This window comes from Canis lupus, chromosome X, assembly GCF_011100685.1.
Source record: "Canis lupus familiaris isolate Mischka breed German Shepherd chromosome X, alternate assembly UU_Cfam_GSD_1.0, whole genome shotgun sequence".
NCBI classification, from domain to species: domain Eukaryota; kingdom Metazoa; phylum Chordata; class Mammalia; order Carnivora; family Canidae; genus Canis; species Canis lupus.
This window is the reverse complement of record NC_049260.1, coordinates 5,019,443-5,043,062: the sequence shown is the minus strand read 5'-3', so window position 1 is coordinate 5,043,062 and position 23,620 is coordinate 5,019,443. Positions and strand designations below refer to the sequence as shown.

Sequence of the window (23,620 nt, the reverse complement as noted above, 5' to 3'; positions counted from 1 at the left end):
TGACCGCCGTTAATAAAACCCAAAACACAACAGAAGTGGTGGTAGCCGTTTGTTTCCCTTCTGCCAACATCAGCTTGATCTTAACAATTTTTTAATGCTTGAGGTTCACATACTCATCCCCCTCGCCCCCACATGCATGGAACCTGGGTGCAATTTAAAGTCCTGGCATGAAACCATGAAACCCAGACTATAAAACACCTTATTAAAAAAAAAAAAAAAAAAAAGGCAAATGAGTGCCTATTCCTGCCCCCATATCTGAAAATGCTGAATATGAAAATGAAAATAATGTATTTTCATTGAATCAAGTCCTTTCCTCCAGCTGATGTCTTACACGTCCTCAAGCTGCTCAGCTGCTGTCAAGAAGGTCTTTATGTGTCCAGAGCCTGTGTGGCTCTACAGCAAGCTACCTCCACCGGCACCCTATGGCCCTATTAGCCTGAGTCCCACACAAGGTTGCGGAGCTGGCATCCATCTGCAGGCTGGTTTTTACCTAAGATAACCTATCACTACAAAAATATTTTCTTATCTATTAATATGTCCAGAACTGCACTGATTCACCAAAGGGAAAATTATAAAGTTTTTCAAGCAATTTCAATTTCAAATTTTCCAGCAAAGCCACTTGCTTTAGTATTGGAAATACTTGCAGGGCCAGAAGTCTTGAGCCCAACCCCCACTTGAAGCTTCAATAACTTCCGGTCGACATGTGTCCCAAATCCAAATCCATGTCTATTTCTCAAGGTTCCTCAAGAAAAGGCCTGAGTTTAGTGGTTGGGCTTTCTCAAATCATTCTTTTTTTTTTTTTTCTTTCTTCTGCACACTAGAAAAGAAGTATTTGATATTTATCAACAAGAAGCTAAACCAAATCCTAGAAGTTTTCGTTTTTCCACTCAGCAAACAGCAGTGCTAAATGATCCCAGGGCCTGTCATATCATAGGAGATTGAGATTATAGAGAATCAGACAAGAATACATGTTCTCACAGGGTCAGCTGCCTCCAAGGCTGGAAGTAAAAGAGGGGAGAAGCCAAGGTATGTACCCTCAATTCCCTTTCCCAAAGTCACAGTAGGTATATAATTCCTTTTCTGTAGGGGAGGCAGGAGGGAGGGGCAGAGAGACCAGGAGGCTTGTGCTAATAGATGTTCTTCCTTGAGTAAATATGAAGAGTAGAAGGGAAACTTGATTCTCCCATCATCGCCTCCTTTGTGCCTGGAATTATTCTAGGTCATCACAAATGGATTCTCCTTTTTACTATTTACACATGGAAGTTATTAAAATCCATCTCAAAATGTCAAGATAGCATGGAAAATTTCCAAAATCAGAAAGCACAGTTAAAAGTAAGTTTGTGCTCCCATTGTTACAAGATTGTGTCCAAAATAAACGAAAGAACCCATAAATTCACATCATAGAGTCAACTGGGAACATACAAGCAAGAAGACTAGCCAAACTGGCTGCAGAGCCACCATAATGACCTTTGAAATAAATATTATGGTCAATTCTTCAGAACTTTAGACGAGAAAAAAAAAAAACCATCCCAATACTAGAATTTAAAAAGAAGAAAAGCAGTACCCTTTTCTTATAGTATAAATAAATTATTCCCTTTGGAAAAACTGAAAAGATGCATTTTTCATTTAGAAAATATTTGTCTCTTTTTGGATAATGTCAGTTACCACAAAGTAATATGATGATAAATTCCTTTTATGACTCATCTTTAAAATGGCTTGAAATTCACATTGGAAATCATACGTCCATGGCTACTTTCTATTTCAATTACTGTAAGTGAAAAATATTCTGCAACATCTCAAGGAGAGATTTAACAAATCTGAAACTCATGCAGGGCTCTTCATCCCACACTCGTTAATAGACAAATTATCTACTTTCCTCAAGTAATCCAGAATCTCAGGACAGTTCATCAGGAATAGAGCATCTCCACATAGACCTCACGGAAATGTTCTCCAATACCAAATAAATTGTGTCTGTGCCTTTATACATCAACTAAACCATTTCTCAGAGCAAGACCATTATACTTTTGCCACTATCTTACAAGCTGTTTTGAGTAGCACTGTGGCTGACCATTTGAAACTGACTCTTATACCTCCCATTCCCTTTCTGTTCGACTACTGGTCTCTGAATCTTTGGCCACAAGTACTGGCTTGTTTCAATAAACATTAAAAGCTGCCCTGGCAGGGTATTTCGAATAGAAATGGATCCAGCTACTTGCTAAAGGTCAATAACATTTGATGGGATCAGTAAGATTTTTCCAACTTTTTCCAGCAACTGGTCCAGTATTAAACAATAACTTGCTTCAAAATGCCTGTATTTCATAGTGTTTACTGAGCACATAGAATGTTATTCTGTGATAAGGAACACTATCCCAAGTGGAAACTAGGACAAGTACGGTGATGGATAACAATCACCAAAATGGCACTGGCTTATACTTGTAGTAACAGAGCAACAAAGAAACTCATATTTTAGGGTAGAGAACTGAGAACCTTGGACAGACCTTGAAAATAGTTGGTAAATTTGTCACATACGGTAAGTTAAAAGGTGGAGTATGTAATTTTTGCAGAATGTGAATGGAAAAGACAGAAGGTTCTTGTGTTCACTGTTTCTAACTGCTTTTATTAAGGCATTACAGAGAAAGAAGATTAACTGGGGCATAATTGGCCAATTTGCAAGCAGAGATGTAAGGAAATAGGGAGGTCAGGGATTGAGGTTATTAAGAAAAAGAAAATTGTGTCTGTTCACCAGCAGTTGTTACAAATGTTGCTCAGAGCCTCTCTCAGAGGACATATTAAGCTATTTCAGGCAAATAAAGAAATCAAGCCTGAAGGCAATAATCTGATTCAGGATGTCACCTAATTATTAGATGACCTCGTGGTAGCCAGGATTAAGATGAGAAAGTCTTGTGTTAAACTTCCTTTTTTCCCCCCTTCTTAATCAAACAAGTAAGGCAGACTTGAAACTTTTCTCCAGAAAAGAGCTTCAGGAAAAACAACAAGAACACAAATCTACTGGGTAGTAAATACATTGGAAACCTACTATGTTTTTGAGGAATTTATGTTTTAATGAAATCACACGTGTGGCCTGTAAAAGTATACCCATAAAATCTCTCGTGGACGTGAGAAAGAAGAGCTTGTAGAGATCTACAGCAACCCAAGCAGAATGTAATGCTCAATGTCCACTTCATACATAGCCAAGGAGGGTGAGGAACAAGGACACGTCTCTCAAGAGCCAAGCAGCTACACCACCGCCAGCAGCATTGCTATCCGGTAAGATTTCATGACTGCTATGTATCTGCTCCTCATTCTTCCTTCTTTTGAATGGAAGATACTCATATCAACCTTACTACTGCCCTGACATTTTACATGAGAGAGGGAATGGAAGTTGGCTATTAATTTTTAATTTAAAATGTGGGTGATCAGGAGCTTCACATGGACCTGAAGAAGAAAACTGTATCTCTCTCAAAACCTTGTATTTTGTGCTGGATGTTCCCACTACATGCGACTTTGGGTTGTGTCTTAGAACGGAGTCCAGGTATTTCTATGTGTGGAAAGTAATCAATGTGCATCTATTTACGTGCTTGGAGACTGGACTTTTGGGTGACTGCTAAGTATTTCCCTGTTTTTTTGTTTTGTTCTGCAATTAAAGTCACTATACACTTTATTTCTGGTCTTTAGGTACAGGTATGGTCTGTATCTACTTTTCAGAAGTGAGAAGTAAACAATTGTGGCATGAAACATCCAGGTCTTTATGGTGCTTTAATTGAACTGTCTCCCTTTTCTTTCTTGCTGGCTAAAATTTGTGATACACAGAATTGCATTAAATACCATGTGAGGAGGGTGAGTCTCCTGCTCTCCTGGGTTTTTTTTTTTTTTTTTTTGATGATCCTTTGGAGCCATATCTATTTTTACACTCTGGCCCCATTATAAGAGAAATGCACACCTGTCTTTTTGATCCACTGTGATATGCTTTCTCCTTGTTATAACTACTTAGCTTTTACCTTAATACAGCAATAGTCAAGAAAGGTGCTAAAGGAGCCAACAGTCCCCAAACTGGAAAATTTGATCTTAACAAAAATTTAGTTTTTGTTAGTTTCCACTGGCTCTTATCTTCTTTGCCCATTACTATCAGTGGAAAGAGCCCAGATGGCTCCAGCCATTCTTGCCATCACTTTAAAAGGATCACTGCGGTAAGCCTTCTGCAGATCCCTTTTAAGAAAAAGTAAATTCACTATTCTTGCTACGCTGTCTCATTTAAGAGACAGCCAGTTAAGAAGATGAAGCTGTGAGCTTTCCACACGCATTTGCTGCAATTGCCTCAAAAAAATTTTAGCTGAGGAAAAAAAGTTTTGACTTCTTTGTATGCTGACTCTTAACACTATTCGTCAATTAATCAATTTTAGTATCTTTATTAAATATTTATTGTGTTGAAGCTCTTGGGCCACGGAAGGAGAAGAATAACAAACAGCTTGAAAATATCCCTCATGCCAGGCCCTCCAAATGTATTTATAAAAACAGAAAAGTACCACACGTGGTACTTGTCAGTCCCGAATGCAATGACAGGCAGGCCACAAAAGTCAATAGAGGCGGCATCCTGTGAATCTGAACGGACTCCGAAAGCTAACATGGAGAAGGAGCAGGCTTCTGCTACTTCTGCAGAGATGAAGAGAGTTCTTTTATAAAGTGAAGAGAGTTGTTTTTTCTATAGATGGGAGATGGAGAATGCAAAAACATCCAGTTATTCCTTAATTCATTCCCCATCTATGCATCAAGCATCTATCATGTGTTGGCAATGGTGATGGAAACTGGACATACAGAGAACCTGCCCTCTAGAGGAAAAAGAAAGAGAATAAGGTGATTTCTTTCTAGATACTATGTGTTTCTCTGAATATTATGAAAACCACCATTTATTTCCTAATGATATACATAGGAAATTTTGGAATTATTCCTGACATTTTGTTCTCCTTGACCTCTCTTAGCGACTTACCAAGTCCCAAAGTCTTCCTGTGTGGGGTAACATATATAACAAAACAATTATTATAAATGGATGGCTGATAAAACAATTATATGCTAGGGAAAAAAAGGCCAAGGAGTTATAAATGGCAATACCACAAGGAGAGACAAAAGGAATTGTTTAAGGATGCCTAGATGGCTCAGTTAAGCATCTGATACTTTTTAGTTTGTTTGTTTTTAAGATTTCATTTATTTATTTGACAGAGAAAGAGCACAAGCAGGGAGCAGCAGGCAGAGGGAAAGGGAGAAGCAGACTCCCCTTTGAGCAGGGAGACCAACATGGGACTAGATCTTAGGACCCTGGGATCATGACCTAAGCCCAAAGCAGATGCTCAACCAAGTGAACCACCCAGGAGCCCCAAGTGTCCAACTCTTGATTTCAACTCAGGTCATGATCTTACAGTTGTGAGATTGAGTCCAGTGTCAGGCTCCATGCCAGATGGGGAGCCTGCTTGAGATTCTCTCTCTCTCTTTCCCTCTGGCTCTCTCTATGAGAGAGAGAGAGAGAGAGAGAGAGGTGATTTAAATAGGGCCCACAAGTTCTCTTAGGTAAGAACATTTCATTTGTGAACTAAAGAATGAAAAGACAGTGTCCGTGGCCATGTGAAGGGGAGGAGGAGTAAGGACCCCACTACCTGGAATTGCTACCTGCAAAGAGCATTAACAGTTGAAAGATCCAGTGTGTTTTGATACAAAAGACTTTGGTGGGATTGGTGGGTGGAGTATGAGGGAGAGGTTCTCAAGACATGAGAACAACAAGTAACAAAGGGCTGCTTCACATGGAACCTTGAGGTCACACTAAAGAATCAGGAGACAATGAATTTGCCTGAGAGGACAGTTTTGGATATGAAAAGGCTGGAATAGGAAGACCAAAGAGGTGGTTCCCTGGGGCAGATACCAGGAATGCTTATGGTGGCCCCATTTTATGGGTCCTTGAAGGCAAAGGCATTTAAATATTACCTGTTGCAGTATGGGACCAACAGTAGTGTTGAGCAGAGTGGCATCTAGGGAGGTCAAGTCACTCGTAGGTTAGGGATGGAGGTGGGGGATAGAGCAGGATGCAGGCAGAGCTACTGCCAAGTTAAAAGAAAAGATAAGGGTAAGACGGATGAAAATGAAGAGTGATCACAAGATACCCCACACAGGAAGACTTTGGGACTTGGTAAGTCGCTAAGAGAGGTCAAGGAGAACAAAATGTCAGGAATAATTCCAAAATTTCCTATGTATATCATTAAGAAATAAATGGTGGTTTTCATAATATCCAGAGAAACACATAGTATCTAGAAAGAAATCACCTTATAGCAGAAAAAACATCAAATAAAGATGACTTTTTATTCTCCTGTCTTCATTAAGGTTTACTGAAGTAATTAAGGCCCCTCACGACAATTTGGAACCTGGCCCTCGTTGGTATGTACAATTACCTTGGCATTCAATTGTTCTCTCTGATTGCTTCAAGGTGAAGAAAGACGAAGGGAGATGGGTCAGTAATGTGAATGGTATGTTTATGCATATGAACAACCCACGACCTCAATGCATGCCGTGGGAGTGAACTCTGGTAGTCTAAAGAGCAAAGTGTGCACCTGGGCTGCGGGGAATGATTACACATGTATCACTTCTTCTAGAACCTGTAGATCATCACTGCTGGCATGACGGCCATTGTTAACACTTGTGAAACGGGACACGAGCATCCAGAACCTTCTGGAAAGGATGTCCGCTGGAAGCATTCACTGCTCTCTGCCAGCACTACATCCCTTGGCAGTAGGATTCTCTAACAACTGAGCTCAGCACCATGGAGCCCATCCATCTCTGACAGTCTTCCAGCCACTGATAGTCAAGTGTGTAGCCTGGCTGAGGACGGATACAACGAGGGCAGTCAGCAACTTGCTGCAGCCCATCTTGCCAGGTGGTTAACTTTTCAGAGCCACACTTCTCATTCTAAATTAGATAAAAAAGCAGGGAAGGACTGCCATGCCTACTGTCCCCCCACAAATCACTGGGCATATAAAATACATCTGTGCCTCACACATGCAATCCTCTGTTTCAGACGATCACAACTTTCTGTGAGGGTCTGGCAAAGGCAAGGGAGCAGAGCTAGGGCAGAGGCTTTCTAGGTCACTGCTGGCATTCTCAGGCTTGCATGTGGTACAGGCACCCTCCACAAGGAAAGTGATGCTAAAGTGACATGAGCCAGCCACAAAAGGACAAATAATGTATGACTGCTCTCGTAGGAGGTACCCAGAGTGGTCAAATTCACAGAACAGAAAGTAGAGTGGTGGCTGTCAGGGGCTGGTGGGAGGAGAGAGAGGGGATTTAGTATTTAATGGGGACAGCCTTTCAGTGTTGCAAGATGGGAAAGTTTTGCATAATGGATGGTGGCAATGGTTGCATACAATGTGAATGTAGTTAATGCCACTGAACGTACACTTAAAAATGGGTAAAACAGCAAATTTTGTTATATATGTTACCACAATTAAAAAAAAATAAGTAAATACATACACGCACACACCCCAAAAAACCCATACAACCAAGAAGTCTTGAGTGCATGAACGGATAAATAAACTTTGGTACATTGGGGCAATGGGATATTATTCAGTACTAAAAAGAGCTGAACAGGGGCGCCTGAGTGGCTCAGGGGTTGAGTGTCTGCCTTCAGCTCAGGGCATGATCCGTGGGTCCTGGGATCGAGTCCCGCATCTGGCTCCCTGCATGGATCCTGCTTCTCCCTCTGCCTGTGTCTCTGCTTCTCTGTCTCTCATAAATAAATGAAATCTTTAAATTAATTAATTAATTAAAATAAAATAAAAAGAGCTGAACAGTGATGAAAAGCCATGGAGGAACCATAAACATATATTACTATGAGAAAGAAGGCAGTCTGAAAAGGCTACGTGCTGTATGATTCCAACTCCATGACATTCTGGAAAAGGCAAAGCCACGAAAACAGAAAGATCCACCAGTGGGCTGCCAGGGCTAGGGGGCAGAAGGGATGAATAGGTGGAGCACAGAGGTTTCTTAGGACAGTGCAAATACTATGTATGATACTACAACGATAGAATCATGCCAGTGTACGTTTGTTCAAACCCATAGAATGTAAGGCATTAAGAGCGAACTGCAATGTGAATTATGGACTCCAGATGATAATGACATGTCAATGTAGGTTCATCAGTTTTAACAAATGTCCAGTCTGGTGGGGATGCTGATAATGGGGCAGCCTCTGCATATATGGGAGCAGGGGGTGCATAAAAAATCTCTATATTTTACCCTCAGTTCTACTGTGAACCTACAGCTGCTCTTAAAAATACCCTTAGTAAAGAAAAATATATCAATGAAAAAATCAACTTCCCCTTGATCTCCAGCACTGGTTTACTTAAATTAGCATCTTCGTGTTATGTAAATAGATGCAAATGTAAACTGATTATACATCCCCTTGATCTTTAGCATTATACAACAATAAAAGCAAACCAAATTTACAAGTTAAAAGCAAACAAAACCGCCAAACCAATAAAATCCAAATTAATGTTAATTTAATGTGATAGAAGCTGCTGTGTTGCTAAAACTGAATGCTTGCTTAGAACATCATTGTGGAACGGGCTTCCAGGTGCAGGTGTGCTGAACGTGCCATACAGGGTGATGCGCTCAACTGCAATGCCCCCCATTCTTACCACGCATGTGTGTATCTCTCTTTTTGGAAGAACACAGTTCATCCAGCAACCTGTGTTGAAATTATTCAGTATTCTTTGGAATAAACACATCATTTATGAACCGAGCCCATGTCTCTTTCCTTCTCTCTACTTGAGATAAGCAAAGGGTACCCCTTGGTGCCAAAGTAATTTCAAACACAAAGGCACTGAGACCTCACAATGAACCTTGCATAAAGTTACCCATCTTGATGATTCTGGGCATACTTCATTCATTTAGATTATCATCAAAATGAAGACAAAAAATAAGAAGGAACAATATGGTAGAAAATCAGCCAAATATCAAAAACATGTCTATAGACCCTCAAACTGGATTCAATGACAGATGGACCAATATTGAACTGTTTTCATATTCTTCCTATATTATGTTCAGGTGGGTCCAGAGGCAAAGAAATGGAAATAGTAGTCGACACAGGATTTAAATTCAGTTGTCATTTAATCACAGTGTGAGAAAACAGTAATCATAATAATTTCTCCAGTATGTTTTCCTCCTTGAAAAAAGGATTAGGTTGTGTCTTCAATCCATTCTATCTTTAAAGTTCTAATTTTAATGTGATAGTTTTTTGGTTGGCAGCTCTATATGTTATTTTTTTTAGAGATTTTATTTATTTATTCATGAGAGACCCCGAAAGAGAGGCAGAGACACAGGCAGAGGGAGTAGAAGCAGGCTCCATGCAAGGAGTCCGATGTGGGACTTGATCCCAGAAATCTGGGATCAGGCCCTGAGCCAAAGGCAGACACTCAACAATTGAGGCACCTGGGCACCCCAGCTGTATATGTTAAGTATAATACAATTTTAATTGCAATAAAATAATTTTTAAAAAACTGGTGTCAGCACTATGTACTAGAGCAGTGCACTGTATAATTCAAATCACTGCTAAATAAACATATGTATATCTATCTATATGTATATATGTGTATATATGTGTGTGTGTGTGTATAGTATCAATGTTTTCAGTTTAGGCTTCTCACAGCCAACCATGAATAGATTTTTGTACTTTCTTAAGCAGATCTTGAAACAAAGTTACAGTACTCCCATTAGTGCAATCCTGAACTTAATAAATCAGCTGTACTTCTCTTATAACATTTCCTGTGTGTCCTATAAAAATGATGTAAATTGATACATACCAGGGATCTGCAAATATCTTCAGGAAAGGGTGAGATATAAATATGTTTGTCTTTGTAGGCCATAGGGGTGGCTATTCAACTCTGCCACTGCAGCAAAAACAGGTATAGACATATGCAAACACAATGACCTTGGATGGATATGTTCCAATAAAACTTTATTTATAAAAACAGCCAGCCAAGTTCAGCAAAGAGCTACCATTTGCTAATTCCTGGTAAATATGAAGGACCCAATATGATAAAAACAAATCTAAGAAAATAAAGAATAGATTTGATGCTCCTGTAATGGTTTAGATGTAGAAACACTGCAACTTCTAAGTTTAAAGCATCAGACTTTAAAAGGAAATTGTACACAATTCTTAAATGTTTTAATGTATAGTATCATGTGTATGAAAATTAACTTGATACGGTGCAAATGTGTTTATTTTTCTCATTTGGATTATGTGAAACTTTGTAAGGTGAAAGCATACAAATGATCTAATTTTCTTTCAACATCTTCCTTGACATAAAGTTGAAGAGAGACTCAAGGATAATTTGATGTCAATGAACAGTTAAACTTTCCAGAGTATTTTTTCTGCAACAAGCAATCTTAGAGGATAAAAATTTCTTTCTGCTCCTTAACAAAAGTATGATCTTCCTCAATGTAAGTTATTTTTTCTTAAAGATTTTGCTGCTCTTGGAAGTCACGTATCATCTTCATCCCACTGATATAAACATGGACTTTCTGTAAGTTTAGAATAAACATCAATGCATAAAAAAAATCCTTGTACAAAAAACAGCTTTAGCATCACATGCTAGAACACTGCCTATTGTCTTAACTTACTTGTAAAAATCAACATTGATCTATAGCAAATAAAAGTCTATGTCATGTCAAATTAAGACTTAGCTTAAAATCCAAGGTTAAGTCAGCATGACAGTTGTGAATTAAATTAAATTTTATTTATGGGTTATATTTTTCAGTGTTTTAATGAACACAATTTAAATCTTATAGTCAATCTAAAAGCATTTAACTATGAACAATAATAATATAATCTTTAAAATAAACAGATCCAAAAGGAAATAACGTATGACATTCCCCCTAATTCAGAAAGAACAGTATATAAAAATGTTCCTAACTGTTGACCTTGAAGGCAAAATAAATTTGGGTATAACAGTCATACTGACTGTTGACTGACTTTGGAAATGCAAAGAAAATCCTGATGCTGGACACTGAACACTATTTTAAATCTCTCTGATAATATGTAATGTGTGCCTCTTCTCTTAGGGGTTTACAGAGATTTAGGCAGCATGGAAGATGAGGGATGAATTAAACATTTACATTTTAGGATCATCAAGAAATTTAAACCCATTTATCCAATTAATTAACATACATTCTTCCTTCAAAGCTTCAGGTTTAGATTTAAATAATCTATTTTTATGAAGAATCAACAATCCAAATAAATTTTATTTTAGTTCTGGTAGATGCTGACAAGGTACAGAATGATGGGGAAAACACAAACTAACTCCAAAAAGTGAAAAAAAAAGTAGATGAAGCTAGAAAATTTGGTCCTGTTTTGCAGTATCCTAAGATCTTAGATGTGACTACAATTTTCAGGTAGCACAGGTACCAAAGATGAGTTTGAGATTCATGCAGAGACACAAATGACTGTCAGAAAAAATGTGAGGCAAAAAAAAAAAACCCTAGAAGAAATAGATGGAAAAAAAGCAGGATTTCTGCATTTTGTTTTGTTTTGTTGTTTTAAGATTTTATTTGAGAGTGAGAGAGAGCAAGCACAAGCCAGGGAAATGGGGGCAAAGGGAGAGGGAGAGGCAGCCTCCCTGAGCAGGGAGCCTGACTCAGGGCTCCATTGTAGGACCCTGGGATCATGACCTGAGCCAAAGGCAGATGCTTCACTGACTGAGCCACCCAGGAGCCCCTTCTGCATAGTTCTTGAATCACAGAGTTTTTACTCACGCCACCAAAATCATAAGATGACGTGTTGAATTTTGTACGTGTGGGATGCCTGGATGGTGAAGTCAGTTGATCGACAAACCCTTGGGTTTCGCTCAGGTCATGATCTCAGGGTTGTGAAATAGAGCCCCTGAGTCAGGCTATGCAATCAACCTGAAGTATGCTTAAGACTCTCTCTCCCTCTGCCTCTCCCTCCGACCACTCACTCACACTTTCTCTCTAAAATAAATAAATCTTAAAAGAAAAATTTTTTTTTTACATGTAAAGAGTAAGGATATGCTTGAAGTTTGGGAAAGATCAAATCTTTCTGGAAATTGGAATAACCATGTTCCAGTAGAACATAACTATGAACTATGCCTGTCACAGAATGAGAAATGCTATGACTTCTCTAAGTTGAGTAGGTTCATATCATGCCTCTCTCACTTATAAACCTGTTCTGTATCTTGTTGGTGGATCCTACAGTCTACCGTAGAATATTTCAATTGCTGTGATCAAGGTGACTTTGGTCTATCTGCATACATTTCCCCGTTGTATCTATACTCTCCTGATTTTATCAGAGAGAGTGTACACAAATTAAGTTTCTAAATAAAGCAACGTAAGATCATTCATTTCAAAATAAATCAATACCACAGAATGAACAAGGGATTCGAGGTCAGAAGATCTGGGTTAAAATACCAAACTCTACCAGCAGCTAGGCACTTAGCAACACTGATGAGGTTAGATTCTTTCTCTCCATGTCTCTCTATGCATATTTATCTGATCCAACTCCCTGGAAGGAGTTTTATTTTGTAAAATAAGATGAGATCTGTGAAAGTACTTAGCCAAAGGAGAAATCTCTACATGGCAACAGTCAAGGGGATATAACATAAGAGGTTCCAGAATGGGAGGCAGACCAGGTCCTAGCTCTACACTTATATTTAAAGAGCTGTGTGACCCTGAGGAAGCCATGCAAGTGGAGTAGTATTGCAGAATCACTGGAGATTTGGAGAGAGACAAAATTTCAAATCCCTATTAAATTTAAAATCCCTATTAACTGTGTATCACTGAACCTATTTATTATCTCTTTCCTCGGTGTCCAAATTGGTAAAGAGTAAATGATGAAACTTCAGAAGGTTTGTGTAGGAATTAAATACCTAAACTCTGTATAGACTGCCAGTGATTGGGGCTAAATAGCTTCTTAATGACCGAAATTCCTGTCGAATGTCTAATACATGAAGGTATACCTACCAACCTCTGTCAGCAGGGGAAACCTTCACCAGGTCTTGCACACGTCAAGCTGGCTTTGCTGATTATTTCCCCTTCCGAAGATGTCTACCTACCCTGCTCTGAATTCACAGACTGTATTCATCCCTCAAGATTGATATCAAACATCATCTTCCAAGGAGAGCCTATACAATACATATTTTACTTATTTTTCAGCTTGTATTTTCAAAAGGCATTTGCAAATGCTATAATTTCAACCTCTACCATCCTCAAAATGAAAGATACATCAAGAATATTTAATTCCATTTTTTAAGGTGGGGAATTCATTCAAGAGGCACTGATCAGAGTTGACCAACATTTCACAGAAAGGTCACTGTTGCTTCTGTTTTTTACCCCTCTTCATTTTGATTAAATAAACTTCTTGATCCAGAAATCACATAAGAGATAATATTTCTCATGATGAAAAATCTAAATACACATTTAATTTGAAAAAAAACCTTAAACCAAGACTCTACACATATGTACCTTAGCGTTTCAAAAGAAAAATGAAAACATTTAATTTGCACATTCAGACACCTCTGAACACTGACCTGTTTTTTTACTTGAAAGTTTTTATTGTGCATATCTACAGACCTAGCATCATATATTCTCTGACTTCAAAAAGTAGGGGTGAGGGTGAGTTGGTTATAGTCATACAACAGTGGAGGCAGGCAACCTCTGTATGTGTGTGTTATTTTCCATTGGGGATATTTAGACACTTGACAAGGTAGAGTGTTCCTTATATAATATATTACCGAGTTTGACCACAGCAAATCCCTACTCAAGAGCTCTTCTGGAGCATTTTTTCTTGTCTTGTTGAATCTCATATCTAGTTACTAGTTAAATATAGGCAAAAAAAGATGCTGATGTTAAAAAAATAAATAACAGCTGCAGAAATAATAAGGTTTCTTGGCTATTGATCAGTCCCATAGCTGCACTCATAGTAACTGCAAGACAATTTCTGTGGGAAAGACCTACCTCAAAGCACTGCATGATATACAAAGATATGAGATGAAATAAAATTTAAATCTTTGAATATTCACTTGCCCTGACCATGTTGGAATACAAGCTTGAAAAGAAAAAAAGGAATACAAACTTGAAATTACTAGTGGCAATGCAATTTAAACATTCTTAAGAGTAACACAGACTTTTTTAGGGTGGGGAAGGCATTAATTTAGCAAATACAGTAAAATCCCTTAGTTTGCATTTTAGTATCTCCTGAGGTCAGAGTACAGCAAAATCATTCTCAAAACTTATGCAAATTAGTATTTTGATATATCACCTTGTTAGTATGATTCAACCACATTACAACAGAAGATGTGGTCAGATGATAGCATTAAGTTGCAACAGCCCTTGTTCATCAAAAATAGTTTACTCATTCAAAAAAGGAGGAAATATGGTGATTAAAATAATATACCTGGCCACTTTTTCACTGGCAGATTAGCCTATTTTTACTTCAACATGAGAACGAATTCCAAGTGCTAGACCAAGAAATGAAATTAAGTGACCTCGTTCTCAATGAGGCAAGCAAGTGCCCCTTTGCATCTTCCAAATAGGAAGGTCTGAGTACAATGCATTCACAACACCCTGATTCAGATGGGACAGAACAAGTTAACACATTCTAAAGGAGCATCATATCCAAAGTTTTAAAGTATTACATTTTTTAGTTAAAGTATAGGCATCACTTACTCAAAATAAAGTTCACATTTAGTGCTTGCTTCGGCAGCACATTTACAAAATAATGTTCATATTTAGAACACATGGTTTAGCTAATGGGACTGGATGAAATGGACTCTTCCCATACCGTTAATACAGCTACATATGGATTTAGTAGTTTTTTTATGTGCTATCTTGGGAATTTTTCTAGGATTTATAACATTATTTATATGAGAAAATGTGTTCTGAATTCAACCGACCACTTACAAATGGACTGTTGGAAATTTCCTACTATAATAAACACATCCCCAAGACAATATACAATGTTGCTTAGTATCTAGAGAAGTGTTTTATTGTCCGCTGAAATTTTACCTTCAGTGATAATATGACTTGCATAGCCATGAGGTATCAAGAGCAGGAGAATGATTATCACGGCGGAAACCCTTATGAAACTGGTGAAAATTTGTCAATGTGTTTGTACTTGAGGAGTTTTTTTTATAGCAAATAAGAAAAGTGCCTACTAGGTGCTTCCCCGTATATGACAGGAATATGGCCGAACTAGAAAATGACAACCATATGCTCTTATTTTGAAGGGGTCGCAAAAGACCTATTTCAGTGAAAATGTATATCAAAATGTACTTTAGAACCCCATTCCCTACTGGGTACTGAAATAGAGATTACTGCATTATATCTCAGATCTCAGCCAGGCATGGTGTGACTGTCAGTGGTGGGATAAGTGACACCAGATTGGTGATGACTAGAAATTTAAACCTGCCCATTTGGAGAAGGTGAGTTGCTGAAATCCATAGATACTTAAGCCCAATTCAATGCAAAGATGGATTCATGGATAAGAGTCAGCCAGATGCACAAGGAAAGTCAACAGAAGTTATGCAGAAGGACAATGGATTGGCACAGAAGTTAAAACGTTAGGCTTTGGAATGGATCAATCATGAGGGTACATTCAGACTCTGCCACTTAGTGGCTATGTAACCCATGCCACAATTTTAAACTTCTGACTCTGACTTTTTTCTTATGTAAAATGGGAATAATACTTTAAATTTTATAATCTTGCAGAGGTTAAGGGGATAAGGTGTGCTAAGTACTTGATGTATCATAGGAACTCATGTTGCTGCACCAAGTAATATCACTTGAAGAGAGGCACCTAGAATCTCAGACATGAACATACCAATGCAAACTGGAGGAGGACAAGATGCAGGGAAAGGGGGCAGACAAGAGGCATCGCACAGCTCTGGAAGGGGACAGCAGTGCCTCAAAGCAACAGGCCTGCAATCCCTCCCCCTACCAGCACTGGCATCATTATGAAAGGTTGCCTCTAAGATCACTCCCAAGAAAATAAATCCAACCCAAAGGTAAAGGCAGCTGTGCAAGTGCACTTTTCAGAGGGGTCCACTGCTCCTTCCTTTCCAACAACCTCTAAGTCCTTACCATCAACACAGATATCTGGAAGATGCTTACTAGGGTTGCTCACCCTCAAGGGAAGGTCTGAGAGACTTCCAAGTTTGGGGAGTTTAGGGTTCTGGGGAGGATAGTGATGTCATAGATCATGGGTTACTAGAACCAGAAAAGGCAGGTGGCATGCTACGAGAGAGTGACAAAATAGAATCTGTTTTATTACATCACTTGCACAAAAGCATGAGGACTTGATGCTAAGTACCACAATGGTCCTAAAGGTTAGGACCTAAAGGAGGTTAAACTTAACACACAGGATTAACTGGCCCAACCAAGGCAAAAGTACAGATGCAGAGACCAGGGCATCAACTCCAACATGTTGTTCCACCAACAAGTTAGACACCTACACATAGGGGACCCATTACCAGGCATGTGGAAATAAACCTACTATGTCCTATCTTTACCATGTCATCTCAGGTGGCAAAACAGCCATTGATAAAGAACAAAAGTAATTTTTACATAATATGGCAATTTTGAAAAGAGTGAGCCGAATTTTAGTGGTACGAAGTACATAAGCATTTGGTACATAGATAGGACATTGGTTTAAAATCCTAATGTATGCATATTTCTTGAGTTATAGCTACCTGACCCCGACTTGGATTTCTGTGACTGCCCTCCCCTCTTTTCTTTCCTATGTTTGGAGTATTCTCTCAATTCTAAATGTAGCTGGTTTGATATCTAAGCCATGGATACAAATGCAACACCCACTTGATCATTCAAGATGGTGGCAACTAGATAGAGACTTCCAGCTGGATTCATTATATACCTAGGCTGTAGTTGCTTCCCAAAAAATTCTCCAATACTCAAAAGAAACTAAAAATGTATGGTGATATGAAAAGACTGATGTAAATGCAGCTCTTTTCAGATAACATGCTGCCATATTTTCATGTTTGCCTGTGTTGTTCTCACTCCATCTGAGAAGTAGAGGGATTTGTTTCATTTGCTTATTTTAAGTCAGCTCCACTCCCAGCATGTAGCCCAATGTGCGGCTTGAACTCACAATTCTGAGATCAAGACCTGAGCTGGGATCAAAAGTGGGACTCTCAGCTGACCAAGCTACCCACTACCCATGCACCCCAGAATTAGAAGGATTTAATAAGCTTCAGAAAGATGAGAATAGTCTAGACAACTAAACTTCCAGAGACTTAATTCTTGTCACCTTTTCCAAAAGTTGGAAATTTCCTCAGATAAATCAAAGCTGCTACAGCAATTAGGAATGACAAGGTTTCATCCACATACTGTTTTGTCTAATGAATTCCCCAACGGTGCAGTGTTCATGACTTTTAATTATCAAACCACCCACAGTCACCCACATGGATCTATGTCATTTACTGGAGATCATCTATCTATCTTTTCCCTCAAAGAAATGAATATAGGAGCAGCAGGGCTCAGTCTAGACTTCTTTTTTTAGACTATGATAGATCTAGAAGAATCATGACTACAATAAGAAACCACAATATGGGCAATGCACTGTTTTATTTTGCTAGTGGATCAGGTTTATGCTGTTTCTCTCTATATATGGTACACAGGGAAAGCATCAATCAACCTCAGGGCAGCTCACAAAAACCAGCAACAGAAAAGAAATGTAAAGCCAACTCTTATATAAATATTTATCTGCATACCTACACATGCCTATGTCTATGGAATTCCACATGGCTGCATATAAAGTGTTTCAGTGAGTCAACTAGCTAATCTTCTCATCAATCATGACTCAACAGCATGAAAATGTCTCCACTTTTTAATTACTCATGTTCCTGCCACCTACTTTGACCATAAAATTTGTCAATTGGCAGAAATTGCTCTATCAACTTAGTGATGGCTTAATAATCAAAGAGAAATCATGAAAAGTCCAGGAAGGTGAATTTATACCAACATAATAGAGGCCTAAGTAAGCAAATCATGGACTGAATCCTCCGCTCAGCAGCAGTACTGGAGTACTCCTGACAGTCACTCAGGCTCTACTTTCAACAAGAACGGGGTACCTACTCGAATCACTCCTTGGAATCCTCAGACCATAATGCCGTTATGTTTTGTCTGGCTCTCACAGAAAGTAAATTCCAAATCACTGTGGCCCATTCATTTGAATGGGTGACCCTTGTAAGATTTTCTCTGTCTCAAGAAAAGCTGTTTGTTAGATGTCCCTGGTTTGCACACATATACAACTTGAGTCAGTTGGTGATAAATCATCTACATGCTGTTGACACAAACTGATTCTCCATCCAGCTGCCAGTGTGTGTGGCTGCAATACTGCTTATTCTCAATCCCTTATGCCAGATAAACAAGCCTATGCTGTAGAACTCTCCACTGCTGTTGGCCAACTAATCATTCTCAGTTACTGTGTGGGTTTACTGACTTATTGTGAGTAGTTGATGATCATGGGTAGAGTCACCATTTTCCTACCTGCCTTGGGGTGCTTTTCCAGATTGCTGAGCCCTCTCCAATGTTTGCAAACTAATTCACAATCCTGAAATACTTCTGGTAAGTTCCCCATGGAGGAGAACTTGTTGGGAAGATAACTATTTCTGTAGAAGTTTAATTTCAAAGTATTTCACAAATGAAAAGGAAGTGGAATCTATTTTGCTTGTGACTTTGATTAAGAAGCAGAGAACATAGTTGAGATGCACTCCAATGTTCAAAGAAGAGCTAATTAGAATGTTGATATAATACTTATATATTAATTCTCCACATTCACCACTGGGCACAAAAAATAGAATGCATATTCAAAGTTCGACTAACCAATCATCTATAAATTATGGAGATGATGTGGTTAACTAGGAATAAAAGAAACTATTTAGTTGGTGGTTAGCAACTGAACATAATCCATTAAACACTATATAAGATTTCATTTCACAATTAGTCTACATTAGGGTTTCTCAACACCAGCAGTATTGATGCTCTGCATCAAATAAGGAACTGCCTGTGCAACTTAGGATGCTTGTCATGAGGAACAGTCCTGTGCATTGCAGGATGTTTAGCAGCAGCCCTTGGCCTCTGCTCACTCAGTGCCATGATCACCACCTCACTCCCTTGTGACTATCAAAAAGGTCTGCAGACGTTGCTGATATCTCTGGCAGGCAAAATCATGACCAGTTGAGAACCACTGGCTGATATAAATAAACAACCGGAAACATCAAAGTTGCAGGTCTATCAGATAGTCCATTGGTTAATAATTCATGAATCTGTTCAGCATTTACTGAGCACATTTCCCATGCCAAGGGCTGTGCACAGTACAGATGATGCGACAGGGAACAAGACATCTCCTCTCAAAAGGCATATATGTTTCCAGGGCAGGGAAAGACAGACTAATGTTGCAAACCTAAGCAGTCACGGCAGAAGGGCCAGGTTGGCAACTGAGGTGTAAAGTTGTTCAGGATGTTCCTGGGGAGCCACTGAGGGCTCTTAAGCTGGAGATCCCATAACATGATCTGACCTGTATTCCAGAAACTGTGGTTGGTCTCTGCTTGCACATCAGTTGGAAGCAAACAAGCCTAGGGCTGCAGCGAGGTTATCATGCTGTAACTGTATCTCAGGGAATGGGAATACGGGATGGAGACCATGGAAAAAAAAAATTCTGAGAAAAAGCTGTGGGACAATGGAGGGTAATTGATGGTTGTATGTTGGGGTGGGGATTGCTGGTGGGGAAGAAAGAACCAAACAAGAATGGGTCTTCCTGTCCTGGCTTTGGCATGGCTAGATGATGACCTCTGATAACCTTGGGGGAAAAATAGCGTTTGAATGGGGACTGCTGATATGAATATGATGTCTTAGTGATCAACTGTCCCCAGGTAAAACACAACACAAAAACCAGTACTTTCAATATTTATAAAGTTAATATTTAAAACATTCAAATGAATTTGACAGTCTAACAAAGTCCCTGCAAAGTTGAATAATTTTTGTAAATGAAATAAAACTTATAAACCTATGAAACCTCAGGTTCTCAAATATCCCAATGTCTTTTGTAAAGTTAATAAAATGTTTTTATGCCTTTCATCTTAAATCTACCACCCAGCTGTATGTTTTACATTAGAATTATGAGCCAAGATGTTCAACTTTTTATTGGGCACCGTTCTATTAAATGTTGCCCTGATTAAATCCCCAAAGCAGTGCAAATGGGTCTGAATACTATGGATTTTTTTAAAAGATTTTATTTATTTATTCATGAGAGACAGAGAGAGACAGAGAGAGAGAGAGAGAGGCAGAGACATAGGCAGAGGGAGAAGCAGGCTCCATTCAGAGAGCCTGACATGGGACTCTATCCCAGGTCCCCAGGATCACACCCCGGGCTGCAGGCGGCACTAAACCGCTGCGCCACCTGGGCTGCCCAGTACTATGCGTTCTTATGATGCCTCCTTCGAGTTCAGCTTGCCGAGGCAAGGGATACCGGCTCTAAGTGGGGTTACATTAATTCAGGCAATTTACTCATCTCCCAAGCATGTTATGGTGTCCTCTCAGTGAGACGTGGAGCACACACGGAACTGATATTCCTACATGTTGTCTTAACCCCTCATGCACTTGGAGACTACACTGCATGCTCTCCACACTGTGTGGTCTCTCAATCTGCAGACTCCATCTGAGCTGCAGACTACCTAATCTCCCACTCTGACTGGAAATTACAACACCCCATTCTAGTTGCTTCATCAAGATAATTCATGATCTGAATGTTAAATTTTATTCTCTATTCCTTACAGATTCTTTCTGTTAGAGGAGCCACTACTCTTAGAATCATCTAAAGGGACAGTAATTGGATTCTGTGTATCTCTGAAGGCTGTGTTTTGATCTCTTTTACAACCCAAACATGAGGCAAAAGGCAAGGTCATAAAACAATGAATTTCATTATCCATAGGATGAGTGTGAAGTAATTAAAAAATGTTACTCTCTGGAGGCTTTTGCCCATAAATTGCTGAAATGTAATTTTCAATTAATATATACATGGGTTATATAATACATTCAAGACGTATCATAACTCTGACATTAATTGTTTGGTCAATCTTTGCATAAGTAAATGGATTATTTAAAAGTACACCCAATTAAAGTGCCTGGCTGGCTCTGACTGCACAGCATGTGACTCTTGATCTCAGGATCATGAGTTCAAGCCCCAGGCTGGGAATAGACATTGTTTTAAAAACACAAACAAACAAACAATACATCTAATTGCTACCATAAGCATGAGATTATTATATTTTTTAATACTGTATTTCAGAAAAAAAGGAAAAAATCTTGTCTTTTAGCAAATTCATGTTTCAACAAATAAGCCATTTTCCAAGTATATCATTTTGTGCAAAAATCTGGCCATACAGCAATGCCTTTATAAATATCACATGATTCTCAGGGTTTTGTCCTAGATGTCTAAGATAGAGTTGTTCCCCAGCTGAGATCAGGAACAGAAAAAGGAGGGTAGATGAGGGATGGAACAGATATAATTTGGGACATGTTGAGTTTAACAAGAATTGCATTAAATCCATAAATTATTCTTCACATCTTTCAAATATCCACTCCTTCCTTCCAGGCAAAGAGAGTAGAATGAAAGCATACCATAAAATTACCCTATTCAATTATAATGATATATGGCCCTCTAAAAGTGAAAACCTCTGAAATTTATCAAGAACTACACTATAAACTTTCAAAAAGTACTAGAGAAAGAAGAAGAAAAAAACCAACTGGTTCATTTGGAAATGAACAGGTCTGACTTCAAATTATTTACCTATTTTCATCTTTCTGAAAACATACTTGGGCAGCATTAACTTCTTAAGAATTTTTTTTTTTGTAATTTCTTCCCTTTGTGTTTTTGTTTTAAGTGTTTATTTATTTATGTGACATCAAGCACAAGCACAAGGAATGGCAGGCAGAGGCAGAGGGAGAAGCAGACTCCCCACTGAGCAGGGAGCCCAATGAGGGGGCTTGATCCCAGAACCCCGGGATCCTGACCTGAGCTGAAGGCAGATGTTTTACCGACTGAGCCACCAGGTGCTTCTTTTTGAGAAGTATATTCAGATAGCTGTAAAGAAAAGTCTGGGAGGGTGGGAGAGGGAATGGTGAAATGAAATGAACAAGCAGGTGAGTGTGAATGTGCACACATACACAAGAGGAATTACGTCCCACCCCATCCTCCAAATGAAGGCAACAAATCTGTTCTCTGGAAAATAACATTATGCAATTCTGAGGCTATAAACGATTTTTGAAAGTTTAGAAATTCTGGAATTCAAATATACTAATGTGAATTTTGAATTTCCCAGAATGAATTATAATATGTGCTATTTTCCAAACTCCTATGGCCTTTTTTCCTCAAATAAAATTCCTTCGGACTATGTCTTCCTGCACGTTGAGCAGTTGCCATGCTGTGATATCAAATAAGTGTCCTTTGTTTTTATTGACCAAATAGCTTCACATATGTAAAAATATGCAATGCTGCTAGATTGCCAGATTTGGCAAACAGAAATACAGGCTATCACATTAAATTTAAGATTCAGATCAACAGTGGCTAATTGTTAGTAGATGTATAGCCCATGCCCAAATTAAAAACACATTTATCTGAAATTCAGATTTAATGGGTATCCTGTATTTTCTCTGGCAATCCTAAACACTCAAGAAGAAAAAGCTCAAAGAGTTCTGACATTTAGTGGGGAGAATGGGAAGCTAAACTATCTGGGGTTGGTGTAAAAGCAGGCTACCATATATCAATACCATTCTGAACACCTGAATCTCTTATTATTTACCCCTAAATCTTCATTCCATTCTGTCCTGGATGTTGTGTTGCTTCAAAACATAAATTTTGCCATTTTTTTTTCTTTTTATTTACTCCTTCACTGAGTTGTTTGTATCCCCATATGATAAGGAATCAATCACAAAAGGTATTTATCAGCTAGTAATAAACTTCATACTTAAGAAAAAAATGTTTTAAAAAAAAAACTGTAAAATTGTACCTCAGAAGGGACACGAAATAGCTGATAAGGGCCAAAAGAATTCACCACAGGATATTCTCAGATGTATCTGATGGTGTTACACCTTCAGTCATTATTAACAGTTCCTACAAATTTTCCTTTTTCACAATGACTAGCACATCATTATTTTTCTTAAGTAATGAAAAGCTGGGAACCTTGCCAAGAGTGATCTTAACAGATGCCATTTTATCATTTCAGTGAATTCCATCATTTTTCACATCCTAGTAATTATATTTCAGACGTACAATTCCTGCTGAGTATGGCAATCTGCCGCCTCACAACAGACCCAGAAACGATTAAGCTGAGAACTGCACCCATGCTGGGCACTCGCTGCCATGGCGCGCCTCACCTGCGGCTTGTGTTTGGGGAATTCACTGTTTCCATTTTGTGCTTCATTTCCACTCACCTTATCTCTCATGTCCCACACCAACTTAACTACAGGGAATCATTAAAGTCTTATTTTCTTTTGGGATTATGAACGCATGGCAAACATTGTGGAGTTGGAGAAAATGGACCTGAAGGTGGTATCTCAT

At 38.7% G+C, this 23,620-nt stretch overlaps 2 long non-coding RNA genes across 4 annotated transcripts in view; one reads left to right on the top strand and one right to left on the bottom strand.

Moving 5' to 3' along the window:
• LOC111094756 overlaps positions 1–23,620 on the bottom strand; it is a 222,287-nt gene that overhangs the window by 70,866 nt on the left and 127,801 nt on the right. The window contains exon 5 of one of the 3 annotated variants that reach the window (XR_005386097.1): positions 9,185–10,554. The exons of the other annotated variants lie outside the window; for them this stretch is intronic. This is a non-coding gene — a long non-coding RNA (uncharacterized LOC111094756). Of the gene's footprint in view, positions 1–9,184; positions 10,555–23,620 lie in introns of those variants that run through there. 3 annotated transcript variants of the gene reach the window in all.
• On the top strand, positions 5,857–6,959 carry LOC111094757. The gene is made up of 3 exons (XR_005386098.1): positions 5,857–6,172; positions 6,364–6,417; positions 6,633–6,959. It is a non-coding gene; the product is annotated as an uncharacterized LOC111094757 (long non-coding RNA).